Source organism: Sminthopsis crassicaudata, chromosome 1 (genome assembly GCF_048593235.1).
Source record: "Sminthopsis crassicaudata isolate SCR6 chromosome 1, ASM4859323v1, whole genome shotgun sequence".
NCBI lineage: Eukaryota > Metazoa > Chordata > Mammalia > Dasyuromorphia > Dasyuridae > Sminthopsis > Sminthopsis crassicaudata.
This window is the reverse complement of record NC_133617.1, coordinates 77410360-77434978: the sequence shown is the minus strand read 5'-3', so window position 1 is coordinate 77434978 and position 24619 is coordinate 77410360. Positions and strand designations below refer to the sequence as shown.

The window sequence follows — 24619 nt, the reverse complement described above, 5'->3', positions numbered from 1 at the left end:
ATATAAGTCTCTCCAGGCCTCTCTGAAATCATCCTGCTGATCATTTCTTATAGAACAATAATATTCCATAGCATTCATATACTATAAGTTATTCAGCCATTCTCCAATTGATGGCCATCCCTCAGTTTCCAGTTTCTTGCCACTACGAAAAGGGCTGCCACAAACATTTTTGCACATGTGGGCCCCTTTCCCTCCTTGAAGATCTCTTTCGGCTATAAGCCTAATAGAAATACTGTTGGGTCAAAGGGTATGCAGTTTAAAAGCCTTTTGAGCATAGTTCCAAATTGCTCTCCAGAGTGGTTGTATGACATCACAATTCCACCAACAATGTATCAGTATCCCAGTTTTCCCACATCTCCTCCAACATTTATCATTATCTTTTCCTATGAGTTGCCTTAATTTGTATATCTCTGCTCAATAGTAATTTAGAACATTTATTCATACGACTAGAAATGAAGGCCTCCCAATTTTCATCATCTCTCAGATAGGCAGGCCTCTTTCTGTCCTGTCAAGAGGACATAAGGTGTTAACCCCCACCTTGTGGAAGACTTCATGACCTTTCTCGACAGTTGTAATTGGCTGTTGGTAGATCTCTGTCTAAAGTCTGTCCCCACTCCATCCTTCATTAAGCTGCCAAAATGTTTTTTTCTAAAGCTCATGTCCAACTACACCATCTCCCTACTCAATAAATTTCAGTGATTCCCTATTGATTATAAGATTAAATATGAATTTCTCTATTTGACATTCAAATCCCATCATAACTTCTTCTCCTGTCTTTCCAGTGTTCTTCACTTAATCTCTGCTATGGACTTTTTTATCCAGTGATATTGACTTCCTTGCTGTTCCATAAACAAGACACATGGCTCTAGACAATTTTTTTTGGCTGCCCTTCAGGGCTGGAGTTTTCTGTCCTCATTGGCCTTCTGGCTCATCCAATTTCTTTTAAGTCGCAACTAAGATCCCATCTAATACATGAAACTTTCCCAAACCCCTCTTCCTTCTGTTAATTATTTACTATTTATCCTGTATCTATCTTCTTTGTGTGTATGTTTGCTTATTGTTTCCCCATTAGATTATGAATTCCTCAAGGGCAGGGACTTTCTTTTTCCTCTTTTTGTACACACAGCCCTTAACTCAGTGCCTGGCACATAATAAGAATTTAATAGGCGTTTATTAAATTTTCTGTAATGCTAATTGAATATTAGTTTAATGTTTATGTAAATTTTAATCACTTTTTATTTATCTTTAATAGAATACAATTTTAAGGAAACCAAGTTTAATTTTTCATGAATAATGAAGACACATCTAAAGTATAAAGTGATTATCCTTTTGTGCATAACACTACCTTTGTACTCTGTGTGATATGACCATAAAGCAGTGAGATGAATAGTTGTTAATGTTACTTATAAAATAATTTTTCATATGATGATAAAACTGCATATATATATGCACATATATATTTTAGGAAAGCATTTTTCTTCATACAAGTTTAATTTTCTTTCATTCTCTATTCTGATTTTTTTTTTCCTTGAACTTACTCTGAAATTGTCAGTAATTCATTGCATTTTATATGAAGTTGTATCTGGCATATATATTCAGATTCAGCTGTTAGTCAACTGTTTATTTATTAGGGAACTGCTATATGGAAGACACTCTGCTAAGCACTGAATATGCACAGAAAAGGAAAAAATAGTTGTAACTCACAGGCTAATGGGAGAGACAGTGTGTAGACAAGAATTATAAAGAAGGGTAGCTAGATAGAAGAATAGATAAAAACAGCAGCCCTGAAGTCAGGAGGACTTGAGTTCATATTTGACCTCAGACACTTCCTAGCGGTGTGACCCTGGGCAAGTCACTTAACCCCAATTGCATCAAAAAAAAAAAATCTAAAAAAGAATTATAAAAGCATAATTGGGGGGAAGTAATCTCAATAGGAAGGCATTAAGATTAAGGAGGATTTGAAGGTTTCTTGAAGAAGGTGATACTTTAGTTGTGACTTTAAAGAAGCCAGGGAAACTAGGATGAGGAGACTTTCTAATCATGTGGGAGAGTCTGTCAAAATATAATGAGTTGCAAGATGGAGTGTTTTCGTGTGAGGAATTGCAGAGAGTATACACTGAACTATTTGATCTGATGAAAGGTGTAAGAAGACTAGAAAGATCAGAAGAGCCAGGCGGTGGAGGAGTTTAAGAGCCAAACAGAGCATTTTCTATGTAGTGAGCCATTGGAGTTCATTAAGCAGGGGTTTGACATGATGAGCTCTGTGCTTTAGGATGATCAATTTGACAGCCAAATGGGGAGGCTATACTGGAGTGGGGAGATAGTTGAGAGAGAGTGACTGTTGCAATAGTTCATAATTTGTAATAGTTTAAGCATGATGTGTTGAGGCCTGTAGCAGGGTAGAGGCAGGGTCAGAGGAGAGAATGGGGAATATATGAAAAATATTACAAAGGTAAAAATGGCAGAACTTGAAAAGTGATTAAATAAGAGTGTGTGTGTGAGAAACTGAGAAGTTGAGGGTAACAGGTAGGTTGTGAGCTTGGGTAACTGAAAGGATGATGGTAACCTCAAAAGTAATAGGAAACTTCAGAGGTGGAGAGGGCTCTGAGAAAAGATGCAATTGTCTGTCTCCTCCCCGCCCCAGGCAGTAGGGGTTAAGTGACTTGCCCAGGGACACACAGCTAGGAAGTATTAAATGTCTGAGACCAAGTTTGAACTCAGGTCCTCCTGACTTCAGGGCTCTACCCACTGCACTACCTAGCTGCCCCGAAAAGATTCAATTGAGAAGCAAAAGGGGTATGCCAGAAAGTCCTAGAGGTGTAAAAAGCAATTTATTGTTGATTCATCCATCACCATCATCATCATCATCATCATCATTAATTTATTTTTAAAGAAATTTTGTTGATATGTTTTATTTTTATAACATAGACAATTACAGATTATTTCTTCTTTGGAGGAGCTCTCTTGTAACAAAGTAAAACAGTTAACTAAGACTAATAATATAGCCACCTCATCTGAAAGCATACTCAACACTACACTATTTTCTCTTCTTCCTAATCCCTCCCCATTAAAAAAGAAAAGAAACATTTTACATGACATACATAGTCCAGCAAATATATTTCTCCATTGGCTTATATGTTCACATATAGATACAAGCATACATATATTCATATATACAATACACAATCATGTACACATGTACACATATAATTTTGCACTACAAATCCTTCACTTCTCTATAATTGTAATTTTATTATCAGTCTTATTGGTCATTGCATTTTTTAAAATTTAATTTAAATTTTTACTTTCACATTCTCTCCCTCCCTTTCCCCAGCTCTTACTGAGAAAGCAAGACATTTGAGGGTTATTTAATTATACATATTTATTCTATGACAACTAGTTGGCACTATGGATAGAGTGCTAGATCTGGAATTAGGAAGACTCATTTTCTTGAGTCCAAACTTGGCCTCAGACTTAGCAGCTATGTTTTTCTGGGCAAATCACTTTACCCTGTCTACCTCATCTATAAAATGAGCTGGAGAAGGAAATGGTCATGCAAAACATTTCTGCATTTGACTTTCCCCAAAAGACAAATGAAAAAAAGAGAAAATTATCAAACCATCAATTTTCTTCCTGGAAGTGGATAACAGTTTTAAAAGTCATGAATCCTTGAGAATGGGGAGATCTTTGTATTCAGCAGGATTATTAGTCTTTTTCCCAGTTGATTTTCTTTACGATATTGTTGTTACTGTATAAATCATTCTTCTAATTCAGCTCATTTTCCTTTGTGTAAGTTCATATGAGTTTTCGCAGGTTTTTCTGAAATCATCCCCTTCATCATTTCTTATAGCATAATAGTTTTCCATCATATTCATATACCATAATTTGTTTAGCCATTCCCCAATTGATGGATATCTGAGTTTCCATTTCTTACCTACCATATTTTGTACATATGGATTCTTTTTCTTTTTCTTTGTCTTCTTCAGCTTTAGCCCTACTAGTGGTATTGTTGGTCCCAGAGTATGTATAGTTTTATAGATCTTCAGGCATAATTCCAGATTGTTCTCCAGAATGGTTAGACTAGTTTACAGCTCTACCAGCAGTGTATTCGTGTGCCTATTTTCCCTCATCCTCGACATTTGTTGTTTTTCTTTTCTGTCATGGTAGCCAGTCTGAGGGAATAAGGTATGGTACTTAAGAGTTGTTTTAATTTGTGTTTCTCAAAGTTTGGGTATCTACAAGGTCTACAGAACCATTGTGCTGATCACATTGTTGTGTGCCTGTGAAACTTGGGCAGTATATTAGCATCATGCCAGCAAATTCAATTATTTCCATTTGAATTGTCTTAGGAAGATTCTGAAGATCTTTTGACAAGATAAGATACCAGACATGAAGGTCCTTTCTTGAGTTGAACTGCCAAACATTCAGACTCTGCTGCAGAGAGCACAATTTTGATAGATTAGCCACATTGTTTGGGTGCCAAGTGTAACTTGCCTTTAAAAAAAAAAAGAAAAGAAAAAGAAAAAAAAAACTATTTTATGGAGAACTCAACACAAGGCACATATTCACAGGGAGATCAGAAGAAGTAGTTCAAGGATTCTTTCAAGATCTCTCTGAAGAATTCTGAAACCAATTATGACAAGTGAGAGAAGTGGCACAGGACCATCTAGTGGTATGTAGCTATCAAAGAAGGCTTTTTGAGTAAATCAGAATCTTAGTAGTTCAAAAGAAACATGAGATGTGTAGTCTTTATTTCATTTCTACTCCAAATGTTCCTATGGACTATTTGTGCTTGACCTGAGAGAGTCCTTTGAAATTGTACTAGTCTGATACACTGTACCTTGACACTCAACATAGTGATGTTATTTTGGTCCTCTTCAAATATGAAGAACAACCATCAATTTTCATTTTTCTAATTATCAGTGATGTATAGTATTTTTATATGACTACTGATAATTTTGATTTCTTCCTCCGAGAACTGATTCAGTAATTATTGAACAAGCTGCTCCCAAATGCTATAACTTTTATGCTGTCCTTTGTTGACATATCATAAAACCCTTGACTTATTTATGCACGCATGCCTTATGTGTATACTGCAAATGTGTACTAGACCCATGTATAGTGAAAATGCTAACATATATCATATTCACATGGAAAACTGTTCTCTCAAACAAGTCACCAAAACAGTTTCAGAAAAGATTGATTTAAAATATGGCATTTCAGACTCTAATTTAAGACTACTATGCTTCCGCCCAACTTCAAATCCATTTTTTTCCTTAGTAGAACTAAGTTTGACTTCCAAATAATCAATAAACACTCAATAAATTCTTTATGCCAGGCAGTCTAACCAAAACTTCTCATTAATCACTTATGTGTATAATGATATGGCCTCACTGAAAACAGATTTAACATTTTCTTTCTTGCAGACTTTATCCAATGATAGAGAATACCATTTCAGCTCAGCAAATATAAAATTCTTAATATACAACAAGGAAATATAGAGACTGAAGAGAGCTTCAGGATACTTTGTTTTCTCTAGGCAATACACATTGAGCCAAAAGACATCAAGAAGATTGTGAGGAGCCAAATTAAGTAACTTATTGGCATCTTCAAATCAGATTTGAATGGGAAAACCATATTTAAAGCAATTAATAGCTATGCAACACAGCCTTAATATACACTCTCAGAGTTTTTAAATGAATTTTAAGAAATGTGGAAAGTATCTTCACAAAGACTTCATCCAATATAAATGAGATACAAGTCTTGTTCATCTAAGATAGCTATGGAAAGATTGGTATTTCCTCACCAAAAAAAAGGAAAAGGATTGATAGCTATTCCTAGAGCATTTGATAAACAGGTCAACTTATAGAATTATTTTTTGGAACAAGCATTCATTAGTTCATTGTGCAATAGTAAAGACAAATAATAAGTACATGGCATTGGATTTGTTGTAGTTCAAGAAGCATTTATTAAATATTACTATTAGGGATAGCTAGGTGCCGCAGTGGATAGAGCACCAGCCCTGAAATCAGGAGGACCTGAATTCAAATTTGATCTCAGACACGGAACACTTTCTAGCTGTGTGACCTGGGCAAGACACTTAATCCCAATTTCCTCAGCAATAAATAAATAAATGAATGAATGAATGAATAACTAAATATTGCTGTTGTGCCACAGTTCCCTTTTATTTTCCTGTCTCAGTTTCCCTAAATTTTTCTGCCTCAATTCCTTGAATTGTTCTGCCTCAATCCCCCTTTTCTGCTCATTAGAACTGAGATAATTAGGGCTTTGGAGATTCAAAAGATAAAACTCCAGATGTCCTATTTCAGATACCTAATTGGTATCTCTAAGTCCCAGACTTCCTGCCTCTAAGTCCTCCCCATTAGTAAGAATTTAGGGTCCTAACCCCTAACCTGTCAGAATTGGATTGATGGTCCCTTCTTGGAGATTCCCACTCATCAGAGTTTTGGACTCCACCCCCCTGCCTTGGACTCTACCCTGGTTGCTTAGAGCCACATGTATATATATTTCATAGGAACCTCACATTCCCTGCTGGATGCTTTGGGGGCAACATGCCCCCAGCACAATCTCTTCCTCTCAAATAAAATATAAAAACTCTCTAATCTCTATATTGTTCAGTTTCTCTGGCATTATATTACTATATACTACACACTATGCGCAGTGTTAGAGAACAGTGCTCACAGCCTAATGGGGAAGACATTATGCAAATAACTATGTTCAAACAATCTATGTACTGAATAAATTGGGAAGGCTTTACTAACATTTAGGGAAGAGGGGATTGGGAAAAGTTTCCTTCTAGAAGGTGGAATTTAGCTAAGACTTGTAGGAAATCAGGAGGTACAGCCAAAGAGGAAGATGTAACCAGAAGTGGTTTACCTCCTTTTGGAGCCCATGAAATGACTAAGATTCAAGAATGGAATCAAAAGAGTGGATACAATCTATTTTTAATTCAGTTTACCTTATATGGGCAAAGACGTATTGGGCAGATAGCTGATTTGATCAGATTTACTTGTGGAAACAAAAGGGTTGATGGTCACAAATTAGGCCCAGGTGATTTCTACCAAAAACTACAGGAGACTAGATTTAGTAATTGATGTAAATTATACAAAGAGATTATAGAAAATCAACACAATACATTGTAAAAATTCAGCACTTAACAAATACCTAGAATTATATATTTGAAGCTGACTGTCCTTCATTAATAGACATAACAAAGTCCTATGCTACAAATAAGAGTTCCAAAATATGCTGTAGAACTTGAACTGAGAAATTTTATTGGAATAAGACCATTATCATTAACTGAACTTTGCCTTTGTCTCATAATAGATATCTCTATTCCAAATACTAATGTAATAGTCTTCAAGTTGTGTGGAACACAAAGATTTTGAAATATTGAGAGCTAGTGGAGATCAAAACCACTTAGGAACAGAACAAAATATTGTTCTCTCTGTTAACTGGAATTGTGTTCGATATTCTTTCACAGAGCCGGCTGAGCTTGAGCTTACTTCTCATACTTTTTTCAACTACCAAAAAATTTTATTCACCTGTACAGTAATCTGTAGAGCATTAAATATAAAAGAATAATTGTGAGATATTGACTTGTTCAATACCTGTTTCTATTTGAATCCACCAAAGAAAAAGGGAAGGAGGGTTGGAGAAAAAACAGATGATAGCATCCATTTATATAACTTTTAAAATGTTTATTTATAGCAATCCTCGGAAGATGATAGGACAATTATCATTTCTCCCCATATTGCCATTAAAAAAAACTAAAACTTCTAAGAGGATAAATGTTTTGCTCTGGATCAAATACTTAAGGTAATTTGTAAATGTTTATGAAATGAATTCTTTAACATGGAGACATGGTGGAGTAATAAAAAAGCTATGAGTTGAGAGGTTTGTTGGATGTGCAAATAGGGCAAAGGGATTTTAATTCTAGAATATTAGATTGAATTTCTTACGATTAAAATTAATAATGATATAATATGACCGATGTGGAAATTTTACTATGTTTGTATATGTATAACCTATGTAAGATTGATTGCTAACTAGGGGTGAAATGTGTGTGTGTGTGTGTAGAAATGGAAATCGTATATTATAAAGGTAGATGTCAAAAACTAACAAATAAAAAAGAAACTTGCTTTTGTAAACAAAAAATTAATAGTGATGAATATTTTCTTGTCTTTGGGTTAAATCAATTTCACAATCACAAAATAGAGGAGGCATATGTCTAGATATCAGTTTATCAGAAAAGAATTTTTGGATTATGTAAGATTAGTATGAATAATTGTAATATGACAAAACAGCTTATTGTATTATTAGTCTCTATTCACAGAGGCATGATATTCTTCATTAAGAAGATGAGAATCTTGCTGTCCTTCATACTTATCATAAACTTGAAGTATTGTATTTAATTCTACTCACCTCATTTCAGGGATGATATTGAGAGTTTGGAAAGGTGCTAGAGCACAGTGACAAGGATGGCAAGCCTTGAGATCTTGCCATATGAGGGTGGAGCTGGTGATAGTTTGTAGGAGAGAAGACAATAACTTATTAAGTGTTTCACTCTGGGACTGTGCTGTCCTCAAATATTTAAAGAGCCATTATGTAGAAGGAGAAATAGATGTTCTCTTTGACTCCAGAGGCAGAACTAGAAACAGTCATGGGAATGCTATGGAATGCAAGCTCTTTATGATCAGGGAGGCACTGCTTCACTTCTCTGTATATTTCCCTATAACTTAGAACTAGAGTAGGTTTTTAATAAATACTTGATTAGTTGGATGAAAAGAAAATTGTGGTTCAATATAAAGAAGAGCTTTCCATCAATAAGTGCTTTAGAAGTGGAGTGTATTACTATTAGAGTTGGTGAGTTCTTCATGCAAATATTGGATGGCCACTTGTCAGGTAGAGTAAATGATTATTTTGCCATGAGTTTTACTAAATTGTCTCTGCTCCCTTCCTACCCTTAAGTTCTTAGAAGTCATTTAATCTCTTAAAGAGGAAAGAATTCTGAGTTTGGAATCAATTGATCTGGGTTTAGTTCCTCTTACCCTATATGTGTGACCTTTAATGTTTTATTCATCTTCTTGGGAACTCAGATGTAATGTGATTTGTAAGTAGAAAGCACTAAGTAAATGCAAGAGTATTACCTTCGTCTTCATTTCCTTCCCTTCTCCCTTCTCCCCCATTCAGAAATGGTCCAAGGACAAGTTACTATCCTACTAATATTGTTTTATATTTAATATTCTGCAGAATATTACAATAGTCGGTAAAACACTACTTTTTGTAGTTGATTGCATATTGGGTAGTAAGTTTATTTGATTAATATAGACTCTCTGAAAGCATCTTCAGGATAATTTCAGTAGCACTGAAAAAATGATATACTTGTTTAGTAATTACAGAATCGATAATAGGTTGTTTTTTATACCTCTGAATCTTTTTGGATTGCCTGTTTTTTTGCTTTCACAGTTAATATTTGTTTCCTTGTGTTTATGGATTTTGGGGGGGTGATAGAAGCTATGAATTTTTTGTATAAAATATGTAAACATTGCTGTGATATGTGTGATAATTACATATATTATCTAGTCTTGCTGCTTTACAGTTTTGCAGAGAGGCTAGAGTTTGTCATCTTTCTTGATATAACTGCTCTTTCTTTCATTAGTGGTGTCTAAGATATTGCTTCTCATTTGGTACAACTTGTAATTTTTCTCACATTGGAACTCTTGTCAATATATACAGCAGAAATTTTTAAGATGTGTCATGAAATAAGGTTGCAGGCAGGGGTGAAGTAGAGAAAACAGTGGCATTATTATAAGGGATGTATGATCAACCATATGGAAAGTAAGAAAAAATTCCACTGAGGAAATACAAACCTTCCCTGTTCCTAACTTCTCTATCATATTTGAGGTACCACCATATCCTTCATCTTGGCTTGTAGCCTTGATATCATATCTGATTCCTTATACATATCTAGTCTATCTTAATTGTTTCTGCCTTTCTTAACAAGTCCTATGCCTCTTTCCTCATTCACAGAGTTGTCACCCTTCATCTCTTATCTAGACTATTACAATAACTTTATTTCTGTTTTCTGGGCTTTAGGTTTCTTCATACTCTGATTTCTTTCATTTATTCTGCTGGGAAAATGATTTTCCTAAAGTCCAAGTCTTAGACTGTCACCCCCTTTATGTCATAAACTCCACAAGCTCTATTATCTGTACGATCAAATAGAAAATCCTCTACTTGGCTTTTAAAACCCTTCACAATCTGGATCCTTTCTACCTTTCAAGTCTTCTTACACTTTATTTCCTTCCATGTATCTTATGATTCAACAACATTGTTCCTCTTGCAGTTCATTGCATGATGCATACACCATCTCCAACTCCATTCCTTCTCATTGGCTAACCCTCATTCCCATAATGCTCTCCTTCCACTTCTCTAGCCTGGCTTCCCTCAACATTTAGTTAAAATCTCCATAATTTTAATTATATAAATAATTATAATACACATAATTCCCAAATAAACAAGACAACCAGACATTCCCACATCCTTGTACTTCAGAGGTTCTAGCTTGCTTACTTCAGATTTCTTTACTTTTTAAGTCTTTGTAGTCAAGTTTTCTATTGATGTTTAATTGTTTATTTTTTCCTTTGTGTTGATTTTTCTCCTTGTATCACCTAAAGTTTTTGAATTTTGTTTTCATTTGTTTTATCAGGGAAATATAGAACTTCCTGATTGCCTTCTTTTTTCCAGATTCTGTTCACTTTATTTTAACTAGGTGATGATAGCTAGTTAATCCACTTGCATATAGTAAAAAACTATCAAAGTAATCTTTCCCAAAGATATTCTTTATGTTCTCTCAAATGGCTTCTGTCTTGATTATATTTCATTCTTGTCTTTGGGTCTATTATCAATGAATGTCTCTTTTCCTCTTTTGGTTCTTCATTTTAGCATGAGAGTGGCTGCCATATGTAAATTACTATTTGAAAGATCCTGAAAAGTTTTTACTTATGTTGTCAGATGCTGTTGGAGATTATGTTTGTTCATGGTGGTCATAGAAGACTATGGCTGTTTTGAATTACTCTGTTTTGTTGTAATTGGTCTGTTATTGGGATTCCTGCATCAAATGAAAAAATGGAATTCAAGTCTAAATATGTCTATCTTTTCAAAATAATTTGACAGTAATAGTTTTGCCATCTCTTTTGATAATTATAATTTTTTAAATTTGCTTAATAAAGAAGATTTTCACTGACTTCAGAATCTAATAGTAGCTTCTTGATTTCATCTCTTATTCTGTCTTATTTAGTCAAATTTTATCTTCATCATCATCATTCTACCCTCTTTAACTCCTATTTAAGGCAATAGTAATTCTAATAATGCTTCTAAAATTAGCTTTCTTTTATGTAGATGCTTCTGTCTTTGCTTATATCCTAAACTTCATAATCTCCTCTTCTAAATTCCATTGGCAAAGTAGGAAGAAGGGGATACAGTAGTCAGGAAACAATTTGCTATACCGGTTTTCCGACCTCTAGGTCATATTTCACATTGTTGGTAGACTAATCTTCCTTATGTACAGGTCTGATCATGTCATTCCTCTCCTTCAAACCCTTGAATAGCTTCTATCCTTCTTTAGCTATATGGTCCTATGATCACATTGCTTCTCAAATAAAATCCAATCTCCTTAACTTTTTTTGGGTAAGTTCTGCAATATAATGTCACCCAACTTTTTCACCTTTTTCTTAAAACAATCCCTGTTTTATTCTAATTTTTAGCTGGATTGAGCTATTAAATTGTACAATCTTGTAATTTCTCATCTCTTTAAGACTTAGTTTCCTAATCTGTAAAATAGTTGGCTTTGAACCAGATCTTTTTTTCCATCCTGATAAAATATTACTTCCTCTTGTTCTAGTTTTCAATCAAATTGGCCTACATTGGGCAGTCTGTGTCTCTGCTATGTGTTTTTGAATAGGTTTTTCCTATTTGTTTGAATTCTCTCTTGCCATCTCACATCTCAAAGAGCCTGAACTTCCTTCTATAAAGAGCTCAGGTGTCTTTTCTTATAGAAAAGTTTTTGTGTTGTCACTTAAGAAGTATTTCCCAAATACTTGCTATGGGCTAAGTAAGCCCCAGGATACAAGGAAAGGAAAAAAGTCTCTTTTGTTAAGGAGCAAAAATTCTAATGCTGGTGAAAATGTGTAAATAGTTAGGTCTATACAAGATATATACAGAATAAGTTGCAGGTAATATGGGAGGGAAAGACTGTTAGCAGTTGCCCTCCTGCAGAAGGTGGAGCTTTGGGGTTAAAGGAATTGGGATGGGAGGTGGAAATGGAAGTGAGTTGACAGAGTATTCTATGTGTGGGGAAAAGCCAGTTCAGGCAAAGGCAGGAAGAAAGGAGTTGAAGTGTGCTGTTCAAGGAATTTTAAATAAGTTCATGTGGCTGGATTGTAGAATATATGGAAGTGAAGATTGGAAAGGTGGAAAGTGTAATGTGTTGTTGTCTCCAGAAGCTGCTGATTGCTCTCTGGGAGGAGATCTGCTGTGTCAACTCAAATCTCTCTGACAGATTCTTCTTCCTGTAGAGAGCCAACTTCCCTTCCTGAAGAGAGCAGCCTCAAGTCTGGTCCAGAAACAACTCTCCTTTTCCTCCAGAGCTGCCCTCTTTATCCTCCCAGAGAATGGGCGTGGAATAATGCAAGGGCTTCTGGAAAGAATTACTTCAACCAATGAACTTGCTCCTCCTAAGCATGCAAGCTCTTCTCCAGGAAAGGTCTGAACTAGAGAATTGTCGAGTACCAACTTAGCACTTAGTAAGAATCTATTATCTCATTATCTCATTAACACTTAGTAAGAACCTAACAGGAAAGGGATAAGGTGATGAAGAGCTTTAAATGCCAAAGAGAGTTTATATTTGATCCTGAAAGTAATTGGAACTCATCTAAACTGCCATTATCAGAACATAGCATGTGTTGATTTTCATACAATCTCCATAGTTTTGTTTCTGGATGTATATGCCATTTTCTATCCAAAATTTATTGGAATTGCCTTGAATCATTGAACCTTTGAGAAGAAACAAATTTGTCATAGTTGATCATCCCACAATCCTACTGTTGCCATGTGCAATGTTTTTCCTGGTTCTGCTTGTTTTACGTAGCATTAATTCATGTAAATCTTTTCAGACCTTTCTAAAATCAGCCTGTTCATCATTTTATATAGAACAATACTATTCTACTATTTTCATATATCATCATTTGTTCAGCCATTCCCTAATTGATTGGGCATCTACTCATTTTTACAATATTTTGCCACCACAAAAAGAACTTCTACGAACACTTTTGCACCATGAGTCTTTTTCCCTCTTATTTTTATTTATTATTTCTTTGGGAAACATACCTAGTAGAGATATTGCTGGATCAAAGGATATGCACAGTTTGATATCCCTTTGGACATAGTTCCAAATTGCTCCCCAGAATGGTTGGATCACTTCACAACTCCACCAACAATCAAATCAGCTCTTTTGAGAAGCTTTCTCAATTGAGGGGGATGGAGAACTTTTGCAACACTGACTAGTAGAGCTTGGCAATTTAGTTCAAGAAAGGACCTTGGTATCTGGTGCCTTCTCCTGCCAGGTGATCTTCAGAATCTCCCTAAGACAATTCAAATGGAAACAATTCAGTTTCCTGGCATGGCATTGGTCCACTGTCCAGGTTTCACAGGCACACAACAATGAGGTCACCACAACAGCTCTGTAAACCTTCAATTTGGTGATCAGTCTAATTCCTCTCCTGTCTCATACCTTCCTTTGGAGCCTCCCAAACACTGAGCTAGTTCTAGCAATGCATGCATCAATCTCTTTATCGGTGTGACATCCCTAGAAAGTATACTACCAAGATAAGAGAACTTATCCACACAACTTGTCCACTTCACCATTTATTGTAACTGATTGGTTCCATTTATGGATGAGGTACTTCTGGCTGATGGAGTGAGGACCTGTATTTCCTTGCTGCTAATTGTTAGGCCAAAATTAGCACGAGAAGCAGAATTGATCCATACTTTGCATCTCTGCTTCAGAGGCTTCAATGAGTGCACAGTCATCTGCAAACAAAAAATCATGCCAAAAAACTCCCCCACCCCTGTAATTTTGGCTTGCATCCTTTTCTAGTTGGAGAATTTATCATCAGTATGGTACCTGACTTTGATTCCATGTTTGTCCTCATAGGGAGACACTGGCACAGGACCACTCAGGATAGTGTGCCCTCATTAGAGAAGGTGCTACGCCTTGCGAGTAGAGCAGAATTGGATTAGCTCAGAAGAAACATGAGATGTGCAAAATTAGGGAATCCACCCCAACTTTTCATAGGGACTATTCATGTCCAACCTGTTGCAGAGCATTTCGAGCTTGTAATGGTCAGACACACTGTAACTTGACTGTAATGTAGTGATGTCATTTTTATACTTTTTAGAACAAAAGGACAATCACTAACAGTACTGACTGGATGATAATTGTATTCTATTTAATTCTAGTCACGTCATTTTAGGGATAAGTTCACTGTACATGGTGGAATCCTGAAATTTTTAAAAATATATTTTGTGAATACATTTGATTGAGAGGCAGCATGCCACAACAAATAGAAAGCTAGTGTTAAAAGATGAGAAGATCTGGATCTAAGATTTTCCTCTAACACATAAGTGGCTGTATGACTGCAAATTATTTAATGACTTTGTGCCCCAGGCAGTTTTCTAAGACTTCAAAACAGTAACCTGTAAGGATTGGTAGAGAATGTTCCTCCTCTGGAGCTTCTGGCATTAATGATATAGGAATTTTTTACTTTTTAAAGCACTTGAATATATTGAACATATTAACATTTATTTAAAAATTTTTGTCATGATTATATTTAATTGTTCATAGTTATTTTCATATAAAAATCCTAAATTGGAGTTTTAAAATAAATTAATAGTATTTTATTTCTCAAATATATGCAGATAGTTTCAACATTCATCTTTGCAAAATCTTCCCCCCCTTTTTTTCCCCCTCCTATCCCACAGCAAGCAGCAATCTGATATCAGTTTAACAGAACATTTAACATTTAAAAACTTATTTTTCATTAACATTTAAAAACTTACAGTATAAAAATGTTAGCTACAACTCATTTACTTTATGTCTTTTCACAGAAGACTTAGAATGGTGACGCAGAAAGTTGTTTTTTGAAAAAATAATTTTAGCATTATTGACATAAAGATTTTGTTAGTATGCCACTCGTCATCTACAAATAAATATATCACTCTCCACCCACGGTCAACCTTTATAACAAATAAAAAGTAAAGAAGAAGAAAAGAAAACAGTTCAGCAAAACTAGCAAAACATTAATCACATTTGACAATATATGTAGTGTTCCATATCCATAGTCCCCTGTTTCTCCAAAGAAAGCAGAGGAGTGCATTTCTTCACCTCATGTTTGCAGGCTGATTTTGTCATTTAATTAGAAAGCTTTATCTGTTTTTCTTTTGTTATATCATTTACATGTTGTAGTCCCGTCTGTTATTTTTCTGGTTCTACTTACTTCACTTTGAGTGAAGCCATATGTCTTCTTATGCTTATGGGAATTCTTAATTTGTGTCATTTCTTAAGACATAGTAAGAAACCATTATATTCATGTTCTGCAGTTTAATTATTCCCCATCAATGGATATATACTTTATTTCTAGCTCTTTGCTATTATAAAAAAGTAATGCTTTAGAAATATATACCCAACAGTGAGATCTCTGGGTCAAAAGATAGGGATATTTTAATCATTTTCTTAGCATAATCCCAAATTGTTTTCCAGAAGTCTATTAGTGTGCTTGTCTTTCCACTACTCTACCACCACTATTTTCATCTTTTGTCACCATTGTTAGTTTGCTGAGTGCAAGTGGAAAAATACAATTAGAATACTTCTTTCCAATATGATTCCTTCTGCAATAAGCGTAATGCAGGTAGGTATGTTCCTGTTTTAAGATACCTGATTTCTGATGAATTGTCTTTTCTGGGTTTTCAGCGGGGTAGGTAGAGAATGGCAATGTTTCAGCATCTTTTAAGGGCAGCTTGACTTTTAAAATCCTTTATTAGCTTTTCTCAGAAGAATCTTTGGGCTTGAGACCAATTCATGTTTTCTTTTGAGGTTTTACGCAGTCATTTTGTCCTTTTCAATTTGTACTTGTCTTCCTTGTCATCACAGTAAGTTTTCTATATAGTCAAGGTTCTTTTCTGTTTCTTGCTCATTTTCTTTATTTCTCCACTCCCCACCCTGCAATTTTGTGACTTTTAAAGAAGCTCTGCTCTTGGGGTACAAGCTTGAGCAGCTTTGAGCAGAGGGGTCATTTCTTTTTGGTGTCTTGCTCATAGCACTGAGGACAGCCCAAACTATTCCCACAATTCTTACCTAGTTTCCCAGATTGGCAATTTGCTTTCTTCCTTGGGACTGGAGGCTGCCCAAGTGGTCTGCTCTGCTACTGTTTTACTGAGCCAGGACCAATATTTGATTGCTGATCTGCTGTGATTAAAACCCTCCCAGTGGTTTTCTCCAGACGCTATCTGAGATGGACTAAATAATCCTTTCACTGCAGTAAAATTGACCTTTTCTGAAGTCCTTCTGACCTATTTTTGGGCTGGAAAATTGTTTCATTCCATCTCTCATAGGCTCTATGATTCCAGAACTCAGTTCAAAAGCTTGGTTTCATATAGTTTTTGGAAAGAACTTGGAAAAGCTGGAGCAGCTTCCTGGTTTCACTTTGCCATCTTGGCTTCTTCCTGTAATGCTTTACTTATCCCTCCTTTCCTTTCAATTTATTTTGTCGTTTATTATTTATTATTCTCACAGCTTCCACACCCCAGAACAAGCAATAAATTTCGATTTCAAGAAAACCTATATAATAAATACATTTATTTTCATAGTTGTTTCTATTTGCTGTACACTTTTTACTTTATTTTTCATAACCCTCTCTCCTTACCTCAAGGCTACTAATAAACACTGAGATATACATTCATCTTTAAACATGAATGTGTGTATATATATATATACATGTATATATATACACATTCATGTTTAAAGATGATATATACACATATACACTTAATTACATACATGTAAGATTGTATTTTGCTTATTTCTACTTGTCATCTGAATCTCTAAAGATGGATAGCTGTAAAGTTCTGTTGTCACCAGAGATTGCCGATTGCTCTCTGGGAGGAGATCTGCTGTGTCAACTCAAATCTCTCAGACAGATTCTTCTTCCTGTAGAGAGCCCTTGTCTCCAGACAGTTGCCGCCAACTCTGGTCCAGAGTAGTGACTTCTTCTTCCTCCGGAGAGCTGCCTCAAGTCTGGCCCAGACAAGACTCTCCATCTCTCGAGTGCCGCCCTCTTTTATCTTCCCAGAGAATGGGCGTGGGATAACACAAGGGCTTCTGGGAAAAATTACTTCAACCAATGAACTTGCTCCTCCTAAGCATGCAAGCTCCTCCCCAGGAGTTCACAGAAGTAAAACTCCCAGGAAAGGTCGGAACTAGAGAATTGTTAAGTACCGACTTAGCACTTAGTAAGAACCTAATATCTCATTATCTCATTAGCACTTAGTAAGAACCTAACAGATAGTATCTTCTTTCATATGTCCCAAGTTTTTTTCATGTATTTCTAAATCAATCAGTTTATTTCCACAGTCACATTCCATCTAAGAGACTGTTTATTAATTAAATTTTTAAACATTTTCAAAATTTTTTTATTTAAATTTAAAAAATTATATTGCCTTTACCTATGAACAGTTAATATTTCTTCAGGTATTTAAATCTGTTTACTTGCATAAAAATGTTTTGTTTACATTCATATAGTTTCTGTGTATGTATTAGCAGGTATAATTGCCATAAATCTTTATGCCTCTATTTTTCAAAATGCCATAATAAGTCTTTGTGGTAGATAAATGCATAACTGGTTTGAGGATACATTCATTTGAAAATCCATTGAAATTCTTTAAGCAAAGCCAATAAAGACAATTTAAGTAATAGAAATGCAAAGTAAAAATCTTAAGTCTAGAAAATAGGATCATCTATATTTATCTGGGAGAAATTGCTGCTATGGAGACAAGGTTTTTAATTGAGATTTTAGCTGCAGATAGCTTGAAACAATAAATCGAAATGATATAAGTGTATATGGATAATACATTTTAAATGTAGAGATTTTCCATAGAAAATCAGATGCATTTAACAAGCAAACATGAATCTTTTCAAAATCATGTGTGTTATCTTTGAAGGAATAATTGCATTATATGAGTGTTTAAAGAATTTGCTAGGGACAAAAAGCTTCATATAAAAGAGAAAATGTTAATGTTACTTGCAACTCTTGAAATAATCATAAGAATAATTAGTGAATTTATGTAGAAAGTAACTTTAAATGGTTCCTCTTTTAAAACAGGAAAGAGAATTATCTGTTATGGCTGAAGACTTTTGTGATCAATTAAGGTCATTAAACATTAAGAGCTTACTGTGTGCCAGACACTGGATAGCCCTTTGCCTGAAAAAGTTTACATTCAAATGAGAGAAGCCTACAAAAAACAGTTGAAGATTGGAGATGGGGCTGGAGGACAAGGTACTCTGGTCGACAAAATCCTGTGTAGATGAGTTAGAACTATATCATGGAAAGGAATGAATATCAGTTGAGAAATTAGAATCTTCTTTTTACATTACAAATAAATGAAGCAATAAGTATAGTTATGATGAGAGATAGGAAAGGGGGAGCCCCATTGGTCGGCGCAAAGATAGTAAGATAATCCCATGAGGCGCAGTGTCCCCTGTAAATGAATTTACAGGCCCGAAAACTTAGATTGATAAATAAAAGGTTTATTGTAAAGATTTGGAAGTTCAGTTAGAAAGACTCCAGGGCCAAAGGTGGCCTCTGGGCAGGCAGGAACCCTTAAATAACTGGAAGGATACCATGTTTGGGGGAAGAGCTCCTGCAAAGAGAGAGCTCCAGCTTGGCTCTTTTATACCTAAAAGGGGCTTGTGGGCAGTGCCCCAAGTTCTGGCGGGCTTTTCAGATAAGGAAGAAACTGTGGGGGGTTTGGGAATCAGAAAGGAAATCTTAAAGGGACCTCAACCTCTATCAGTTACATGTTATTTTCAATTATATATTGATATATTGTTGAAATTAATATTATGATTTTTTTGTTTTTCAGATATTTTGTGATATTTCAACAGAAATTTTCAATATCGTTGACAATTTTTTTTTTTTTAACATTATCCCTTGTACTCCCTTCTGTTCCGAGTTTTTCCCCTCCTTCCCTCCACCCCCTCCCCTAGATGGCAGGCATTCCCATACATATTAAATATCTTATAGTATATCCTAGGTACCATATATATGTGCAGAACCGAATTTTGTTGTTGTTGTTGCAAAGGAAGGATTGTATTCTCAAGGTAAAAATAATCTGGGAAGAGAAACAAAACAAAACAAACAAACAAACAAAAAAAAACAACAATGCTTGGGGCAGCTAGGTGGTGCAGTGGATAGAGCACCAGCACTGAATTCAGGAGGACCCTAGTTCAAATCTGATCTCAGACACTTAACACTTCCTAGCTGTGTGACTGGGGGCAAGTCACTTAACCCCAGCCTCAAAACAAAACAAAACAACAACAACAAAAAAACAATGCTCACAGTTTACACTCATTTCCCAGTGTTCCTTTTCTGGATGTAGCTGATTCTGTCCATCATTGATCAATTGGAATTGGATTAGCTCTTCTCTATGTTGAAGATATCCATTTCCATCAGAATACATCCTCATACAGTATCATTGTTGAAGTGTATAATGATTCCCTAGTTCTGCTCGTTTCACTCAGCATCAGTTGATGTAAGTCCTCTCCAAGCCTCTCTGTATTCCTCCAGTTGGTCATTTCTTATAGAACAATAATATTCCATAACATTCATATACCATAATTTACCCAACCATTCTCCAATTGATGGACATCCATTCATTTTCCAGTTTCTAGCCACTACAAAAAGAGCTGCCACAAACATTTTGGCACATTCAGGTCCCTTTCCCTTCTTTAGTATTTCCTTGGGATATAAGCCCAGTAGCAGCACTGCTGGGTCAAAGGGTATGCACATTTTGATAACTTTTTGGGCATAATTCCAGATTGCTCTCCAGAATGGTTGGATTCTTTCACAGCTCCACCAACAATGCATCAGTGTCCCAGTTTTCCCACAGCCCCTCCAACATTCATCGTTATTAGTTCCTGTCATCTTAGCCAATCTGACAGGTGTGTAATGATATCTCAGAGTTGTCTTAATTTGGATTTCTCTGATCAATAGTGATTTGGAACACTCTTCATTGACAAATTTTCAAAAATGCAAATTATATTGTGAACAATTATATTGGACTTTGTATTAATGGAACTCAAAGTCAAGGCAAGCATAACAACAAACAATAGTTTAAAATGTGGGCCCTGAAAAAGGACCACATGTGCAAAAATGTTTGTGGTAGCCCTTTTTGTAGTGGCAAGGAAGTAGAAACTGGGTGGCTGTCCATAATTGGGGAATAAGTGAATAAGTTATATAGTACATGAATGTTATGGAATATTATTGTTCTGTAAGAAATGATCAGCAGGATAATTTCAGAGAGGTTTGGAGAGACTGACATCAACTGATGCTAAATGAAATGAATAGAACCAGGAGATCATTGTACATGATAACAAGATTATATTCTGATGGACATGCCTCTCTTCAACAATGAGATGATGCAGACCATTTCCAATATAGTGATATAAAAAAAGCCCATCTACACACAGAGAGAGGACTGTTGGAACTGAGTGTAGATCACAACATAGATTCTGGGCTACCTCCCTGGAGGCCTCAGGATCAGCCAGAGTCAGGATAAGCAAAAATCCTTGGTCTTTAGGGGGAGAAGTGAAGGAGATGGACAAAACTTCCATGCTAATAGAATTATTATCCAATAGGTAATTAGCCTTAAGTGCTGGGTTTTCTGATTCAAGCATATCTTTTAAGAGTTTCTGCCCTTTACACATAGCATTTTCATTTTTTTGTAGTTTGCTTACTTGTTTTTTCTCTTATTTTTTCCCCTTTTGATATGATATTTCTTGTACAATATGATAAATGTGGAAATATGTTTAGAAAAATTGCATATGTTCAACCTATATTGGATTATTTGCTGTCTAGGGGAGAGGGAAGGTAAAGAGGGAGGGAGAAAAATGTGCAACACAAGGTTTTGCAAGGGTAAATGTTGAAACCTTTATCTTTGTATGTATTTTTAAAATTAAAATCTACTATCAAAAATTTTGAGCACATTGCATGTTTCAAAGAGGATCACTTTTTTTCTCTTTCTTTTTTTTATTACATCTTTTTATATACAAAACATGCATGGGTAATTTTTCAGTATTGACCCTTGCAAAACCTGTTTGAACTTTCCCCCTCCTCTCCACCCCCTCCCCCAGATGGCAGATAGTTCCATACATGTTAAATATGTTAAAGTATATGCTAAATACAATATGTGTGTATATATTTATACAATACATGTATATATATTTATACAAGAAAGATCAGATTTAGAAAGAAGGTAAAAATAACCTGAGGAGAAAGCAAAAATTCAAGCAAAGAGTAACAGAAAGAGTAGAAATGCTATGTTGTGGTCCATACTTATTTCCCAGTGTTCTTTCACTAGGTGTAGCTGGTTCTGTTCATTACAGATTAATTAGAACTGATTTGGATCCTCTTATTGTTGAAGAGAGCCATTTCAATCAGAATTGATCATCATATAATTTTGTTGCTTTGTATAAATGATGAGGTCTAGATTTGGGGTACTCTTGGGGAGCTTCTGGAGGCAGCCAGTTTCAATTCAGTTCAATAATCAGTTCAATAAATGCAGCCAGAAGTTAAAGTCCAGCTCCTTTATTGTCTCTTCCAATTCTTCTCTTCTTCCATGGGGCTCAGCTAGTTTTCTGGAGGCCTTCACAAACATCAAAGTGGGAATGAATCTGACTCTGCCTCCAAGAGTGTGGGATCGTGGGTTTCTGCCTTGTGAATCTCTGGAAAGTCAATCCTAGTTCCGAATCTCCTGGAAGTCCATGAGCAGGCTTTTCCTTTAGACTTGTGAATCTCCTGGACTTGCGAATCTCCCCACTGAAATCCTGGCTCTCTGAATCTCTTTGAGCTTCCCTTGAAGTTCTCCCTTACTGAATCCTGACTCTATCTCCTCCCAGAGAGCGAGTCCTTTTATGTGCTCTTTAAAGGTGTGAAATGTAATGTGTGGACCAATGAGTGAACTTCTTTAACGGTGTAAACTCCTTTAAAGGTTTGAACTCCTTTACAGGTGTGAACTAAGTACATAAGTAGCTGGTAAGAATCCTAACAGGGTACCCAATTAGGGTTTAATTGAGGTCTAGTGGCAGGTTTGGGGTACAAGGAGTCAAATAGAGCTCCCCTGCAACCCTTTGAATTTGGCGCAAGGATACAGAGTTAAATGAGGTCTAGTAGTGGTGCAAGAGTTCCCTGTAAAGGAATTTACAGACCGGAAAACCTATATTGATAAAAGAGGTTTATTATGGGATTTGGAAGTAAGGTTAAAGTTTAGTTAAGGAAATAGGTGAAGGTAGAGATAAGAAGGCACCGGAAACAGGAGTCTCCTTGGTGCCAGGCATGGTGCTGGCATGTTTTGACCCTCTGTGAAGAGAGGACTCCAGCTTGGCTCTTTTATAATGAAAGATTTAGCTAAAGGGGCCTGTGAGAGTCCCAAGTTGGCTCCTAGCTAAGCTTCAGCAAGGGCTAGAATTTGTGTGGTGGGGGTTGGGAAACCTGAGCAGATCATTAGAAGGGGGGCTGGGACAGCCCAAGTTGGCTCAGATCTCCTATTGGAATTCAAAGGGATGCTTTTGACCAGGATTAGTGAATCAAAGGTCCTAGCTTCCTGAATTGAAAATGCATCAGCTAGGAGGCTGGGAATCAGAAAGGAATAAATCAATTTGAAAGGACTAGTTTTTTAAAGGGACCACAACCTGCATCATAAAGATCTTCTGGTTCTGCTCATTTCACTTAACATCAGTTCACATATGTCTCTCCAAGCCTCTTTGTATTCATCCTGCTGGTCATTTCTTATAGAACAATAATATTCCATAATATTCATATACCACAATTTATTTAGCCATTTTCCAATTGGTGGGCATCCCTTCAATTTCCAGTTTTTTTTTTTAAAGTAAAAAAAAAAAAAAAAAACATTTCTTTTTGAATATTGTTGGATGATCACTTTTTTTAAATTAAAATTTATGTTTTCAATTTACAAAATATCTACCCCTACTTTGCTTAATTGGAAAAAAGCATAAAACAAAACAAATATATATGGTTTAGTATCCTAGTATCTAGCATTGGCTATGTCCAAAAAAATGAGTCTTAAGTTGTATCCTGGGTCTATCATTTCTGTCAGGAGGTGGAGAGATGTTTCATTATGATCATTCTGGAATCATGTTTTTTAGGCTGGTTATTTTGTTGATTAGAGTTATTAATTTTTCAAAGTTGTCTTTACCATGTTATTATTTATTGTATAAATTGTCCTCCTGCCCCTGCTCACTTTACTCACAGTAAATGAAAATCTTCCCAGATTTCTCTGAAACTATCTCTCTGATTTTTAGATAACAGTGGTTTGTCACATTTGTAGAATGTAATTTGTTCAGGTGTTACTTGATTAGCATCTTTCTTGTTGTTTGTTCTTTGTCCCCACAAAAAAGAGCAGCTATAAACATTTTTGTACCAGTGGCAAAGGCAAACACTTTTATTGAGAAAGATTAGTAAGGAGCTTCTCTTTTTTGAGTTATTATAAGAATAATGACATTGATAAAAAATTGACTAAAGGAAGGTTTATTGTAAAGTTATGCATAGGCAGAGTGTTAGGATTACAAGGTAAGAACTCAGGTTGTCTGGACAATTACAAGGTGAGAACTCGGATTGACTTGACAGTTCTTTGTCTCAGACCTTTGGTTCAGGCCTTTAAAGGGAGTTTACACCTTAGGAATTCTAAGAGGAGCAAGTTCATTGGTGGAAGTATTTCCCCACGACCCATTGAGTTCTTACACGCCCGTTCTCTGGGAGGATAAAAGAAGGGCAGCATTGGGCCTTAGAGAATGGACTCTGGGAAAGAGTTTTGACACCAGGCAGGCTGAAAGGAGACCAGTCTGATTTGAGGAAGGACAAGAGTTGGAGGAGATTCAGAGCTCCCAAGAAACCTGCGCACAGAGGAAAAGATTTTACACATCTCCTCCCAGAGAAGGATTATAATTCACAATTCAAGAACTTTACAGCAGAGCATGAGACATTTAAGTATTCCAAAACACTCTTGTCTTTCTTATACTGAAGTACACTGATGGGAAAGTTGTCAGTTTCTTTGCAGTATCTAAAATTCATAATCTGACCCAGACGATAAAGTGATTTTTTTTTTTAAGTTTAAGCTATGCATAATACATTGGCAAAATAACTTGATATATCACCGATCCTGGTATTCAAAAATAACAGCTTTGCAAATGAAGTAAAAAAGAAACTAATTGCTTAACATATTTGATTCACGAAATAATTCTCATTTT

General features: G+C 35.6%; 1 protein-coding gene across 3 annotated transcripts in view; it reads left to right on the top strand.

Moving 5' to 3' along the window:
- Positions 1–24619, top strand: part of ARHGAP39 (Rho GTPase activating protein 39) — a 316607-nt gene that overhangs the window by 41444 nt on the left and 250544 nt on the right. The window contains exon 1 of one of the 3 annotated variants that reach the window (XM_074263610.1): positions 18397–18632. The exons of the other annotated variants lie outside the window; for them this stretch is intronic. The gene's annotated coding sequence lies outside the window, so the exon portion shown is untranslated. Of the gene's footprint in view, positions 1–18396; positions 18633–24619 lie in introns of those variants that run through there. 3 annotated transcript variants of the gene reach the window in all.